Genomic DNA, 5,342 nt, shown 5'->3' on the forward strand with positions numbered 1-5,342 from the left:
ACTAGTGTCACAGGAATGGTTCAAAACATAGTCAGTAAGAAGAGTCAGTCTTCTTGTACTTAAGTCGGCATTGTGCCTTTTCTATTTAATTCCGATGCAATTTCTGTGTTTCATCGTCACTAAGAAGATCAGAGGGATACAGTAAACCTGAAGTGAAGCATCGGATACTATAACTAGTGTCACAGGAATGGTTCAAAACATAGATGGTAGGAAGAGTCTGTCTTCTTGTACTTAAGTCGGCATTGTGAATTTTCTATTTAGTTCCGATGCAATATCTGTGTTTCGTCGTCAATAAGAAGGTCCAAGGGATACAGTAAACCTGAAGTGAGGCGCCGGAATCTATAACTAGTCTCACAGGAATGGTTCAATACATAGACAGTAATAAGAGTCAGTCTTCTTGTACTTACGTCGACATTGTGCCTTTTGTATATAATTCCGATGCAATTTCTTCGTTTCATCGTCAATAAGAAGGTCAGAGGGATACAGTAAACCTAAAGTGAAGCATCGGAATCTATAACTAGTGTCACACTAATGGTTCAAAACATAGTCAGTAAGAAGAGTCAGTCTTCTTGTACTTAAGTCGGCATTGTGCATTTTCTATTTATTTCCGATGCAATTTCTGTGTTTCATCTTCACTAAGAAGATCAGAGGGATACAGTAAACCTGAAGTGAAGCATCGGAATCTATAACTAGTGTCACAGGAATGGTTCAAAGCATAGTCAGTAAGAAGAGTCAGTCTTCTTGTACTTAAGTCGGCATTGTGCCTTTTCTATATAATACCGATGCAATTTCTGTGTTTCGTCGTCAATAAGAAGGTCCACGGGATACAGTAAACCTGAAGGGAAGCATCGGAATCTATGACTAGCGTCACAGGAATGTTTCAAACATAGACATTAAGAAGAGTCAGTACTCTTGTACTTAAGTCGGAATTGTGCTTTTTGCATCTAATTCCGATGCAATATCTGTGTTTAATCGTCAATATGAAGGTCAGAGGCATACAGTAAACCTGAAGGGAAGCATCGGAATCTATAACTAGTGTCACAGGAATGGTTCAAAACATAGACTGTAGGAAGAGTCAGTCTTCTTGTACTTAAGTCAGCATTGTGCCTTTTCTATTTAATTCCGATGCAATTGCTGTGTTTCGTCGTCAATAAGAAGGTCCAAGGGATACAGTAAACTAGAAGTGAAGCGTCAGAATCTATAAAAAGTGTCACAGGAATGGTTCAATACATAGGAAGTAATATGAGTCAGTCTTCTTGTACTTAAGTCGGCATTGTGCCTTTTGTATTTAATTCCGAAGCAGTTTCTGCGTTTCATCGTCAATAAGAAGGTCAGAGGGATACAGTAAACCTGAAGTGAAGCATCGGAATCTATAACTAGTGTCACAGGAATGTTTCAAAACATAGCCATTAAGAAGAGTCAGTACTGTTGTACTTAAGTCGGCATTGTGCTTTTTGTATCTAATTCCGATGCAATTTCTGTGTTTAATCGTCAATAAGAAGGTCAGAGGGATACAGTAAACCTGAAGGGAATCATCGGAATCTATAACTAGTGTCACAGGAATGGTTCAAAACTTAGACTGTAGGAAGAGTCAGTCTTCTTGTACTTAAGTCAGCATTGTGCCTTTTCTATTTAATTCCGATGCAATTTCTGTGTTTCGTCGTCAACAAGAAGGTCCAAGGGATACAGTAAACTAGAAGTGAAGCGTCGGAATCTATAACTAGTGTCACAGGAATGGTTCAATACATAGACAGTAATATGAGTCAGTTTTCTTGTACTTAAGTCGGCGTTGTGCCTTTTGTATTTAATTCCGAAGCAATTTCTTCGTTTCATCGTCAATAAGAAGGTCAGAGGGATACAGTAAACCTGAAGTGAAGCATCGGAATCTATATTTATTGTCACATGAATGGTTCAAACATAGAGAGTAGGAAGAGTCAGTCTTCTTGTACTTCAGTCGGCATTGTGCCTTTTGTATTTAATTCCGATGCAATTTCTGTGTTGCATCGTCAATAAGAACGTCAGAGGGATCCAGTAAACATGAAGTGAAGCATCGGAATCTATAACTAGTGTCACAGGAATGGTTCAAAACATAGTCAATAAGAAGAGTCAGCTTCTTGTACTTAATTCGGCATTGTGTTTTTTCTATTTAATTCCGATGCAATTTCTGTGTTTCAACATCAATAAGAAGGTCGGAGGGATACAGTAAACCTGAAGTGAAGCATCGGAGTCTATAACTAGTGGCACAGCAATGGTTCAAAACATATTCAGTAAGAAGAGTCAGTCTTCTTGTACTTAAGTCGGCATTGTGCCATTTCTATTTAATTCCGATGCAATTTCTGCGTTTCATTGTCAATAAGAAGGTCAGAGGGATACAGTAAACCTGAAGTGAGGCATCGGAATCTATAACTAGTGTCACAGGAATGGTTCAAAACATAGTCAGTAGGAAGAGTCAGTCATCTTGTATTTTTGTCGGCATTGTGCCTTTTGTATTTAATTCCGATCCAATTTCTGTGTTTCATCGTCAATAAGAAGGTATAAGGGATACAGTAAACCTGAAGTGAGGCATCGGAATCTGTAACTAGTGTCACAGGAATGTTTCAAACATAGACATTAAGAAGAGTCAGTACTCTTGTACTTAAGTCGGAATTGTGCTTTTTGCATCTAATTCCGATGCAATTTCTGTGTTTAATCGTCAATATGAAGGTCAGAGGCATACAGTAAACCTGAAGGGAAGCATCGGAATCAATAACTAGTGTCACAGGAATGGTTCAAAACATAGACTGTAGGAAGAGTCAGTCTTCTTGTACTTAAGTCAGCATTGTGCCTTTTCTATTTAATTCCGATGCAATTGCTGTGTTTCGTCGTCAATAAGAAGGTCCAAGGGATACAGTAAACTAGAAGTGAAGCGTCAGAATCTATAAAAAGTGTCACAGGAATGGTTCAATACATAGGAAGTAATATGAGTCAGTCTTCTTGTACTTAAGTCGGCATTGTGCCTTTTGTATTTAATTCCGAAGCAGTTTCTGCGTTTCATCGTCAATAAGAAGGTCAGAGGGATACAGTAAACCAGAAGTGAATCACCGGAATCTATAACTAGTGTCACAGGAGTGGTTCAATGCATAGAGAGTAGGAAGAGTCAGTCTTCTTGTACTTAAGTCGGCATTGTGCCTTTTGTATTTGATTCCGATGCAATTTCTGTGTTGCATCGTCAATTAGAAGGTCAGAGAGATACAGTAAACATGAAGTGAACCATCGGAATCTTAACTAGTGTCACAGGAATGGTTCAAAACATAGTCAGTAAGAAGAGTCAGTCTTCTTGTACTTAAGTCGGCATTGTGCCATTTCTATTTAATTCCGATGCAATTTCTATGTTTCATTGTCAATAAGAAGGTCAGAGGGATACAGTAAACCTGAAGTGAAGCATCGGAATCTATAACTAGTGTCACAGGAATGTTTTAAAACATAGTCAGTAAGAAGAGTCAGTCTTCTTGTACGTAAGTCGGCATTGTGCCTTTTGTATTTAATTCCGATGCAATTTCTGTGTTTTATCGTCAATAAGAAGGTATGAGGGACACAGTAAACCTGAAGTTAAGCATCACAATCTATAACTAGTGTCACAGGAATGGTTCAAACATAGTCAGTAAGAAGAGTCAGTCTTCTTGTACTTAAGTCGGCATTGAGCCTTTTCTATTTAATTCCGATGCAATTTCTGTGTTTCGTCGTCAATACGAAGGTCCAAGGGATACAGTAAACCTGAAGTGAAGCATCGGAATCTATAACTAGTGTCACAGGAATGTTTCAAAACATAGCCATTAAGAAGAGTCAGTACTGTTGTACTTAAGTCGGCATTGTGCTTTTTGTATCTAATTCCGATGCAATTTCTGTGTTTAATCGTCAATAAGAAGGTCAGAGGGATACAGTAAACCTGAAGGGAATCATCGGAATCTATAACTAGTGTCACAGGAATGGTTCAAAACTTAGACTGTAGGAAGAGTCAGTCTTCTTGTACTTAAGTCAGCATTGTGCCTTTTCTATTTAATTCCGATGCAATTTCTGTGTTTCGTCGTCAACAAGAAGGTCCAAGGGATACAGTAAACTAGAAGTGAAGCGTCGGAATCTATAACTAGTGTCACAGGAATGGTTCAATACATAGACAGTAATATGAGTCAGTTTTCTTGTACTTAAGTCGGCGTTGTGCCTTTTGTATTTAATTCCGAAGCAATTTCTTCGTTTCATCGTCAATAAGAAGGTCAGAGGGATACAGTAAACCTGAAGTGAAGCATCGGAATCTATATTTATTGTCACATGAATGGTTCAAACATAGAGAGTAGGAAGAGTCAGTCTTCTTGTACTTCAGTCGGCATTGTGCCTTTTGTATTTAATTCCGATGCAATTTCTGTGTTGCATCGTCAATAAGAAGGTCAGAGGGATCCAGTAAACATGAAGTGAAGCATCGGAATCTATAACTAGTGTCACAGGAATGGTTCAAAACATAGTCAATAAGAAGAGTCAGCTTCTTGTACTTAATTCGGCATTGTGTTTTTTCTATTTAATTCCGATGCAATTTCTGTGTTTCAACATCAATAAGAAGGTCGGAGGGATACAGTAAACCTGAAGTGAAGCATCGGAGTCTATAACTAGTGGCACAGCAATGGTTCAAAACATATTCAGTAAGAAGAGTCAGTCTTCTTGTACTTAAGTCGGCATTGTGCCATTTCTATTTAATTCCGATGCAATTTCTGCGTTTCATTGTCAATAAGAAGGTCAGAGGGATACAGTAAACCTGAAGTGAGGCATCGGAATCTATAACTAGTGTCACAGGAATGGTTCAAAACATAGTCAGTAGGAAGAGTCAGTCATCTTGTATTTTTGTCGGCATTGTGCCTTTTGTATTTAATTCCGATCCAATTTCTGTGTTTCATCGTCAATAAGAAGGTATAAGGGATACAGTAAACCTGAAGTGAGGCATCGGAATCTATAACTAGTGTCACAGGAATGTTTCAAACATAGACATTAAGAAGAGTCAGTACTCTTGTACTTAAGTCGGAATTGTGCTTTTTGCATCTAATTCCGATGCAATTTCTGTGTTTAATCGTCAATATGAAGGTCAGAGGCATACAGTAAACCTGAAGGGAAGCATCGGAATCTATAACTAGTGTCACAGGAATGGTTCAAAACATAGACTGTAGGAAGAGTCAGTCTTCTTGTACTTAAGTCAGCATTGTGCCTTTTCTATTTAATTCCGATGCAATTGCTGTGTTTCGTCGTCAATAAGAAGGTCCAAGGGATACAGTAAACTAGAAGTGAAGCGTCAGAATCTATAAAAAGTGTCACAGGAATGG

Source organism: Schistocerca americana, unplaced genomic scaffold (genome assembly GCF_021461395.2).
Source record: "Schistocerca americana isolate TAMUIC-IGC-003095 unplaced genomic scaffold, iqSchAmer2.1 HiC_scaffold_19, whole genome shotgun sequence".
Classification (NCBI taxonomy): domain Eukaryota; kingdom Metazoa; phylum Arthropoda; class Insecta; order Orthoptera; family Acrididae; genus Schistocerca; species Schistocerca americana.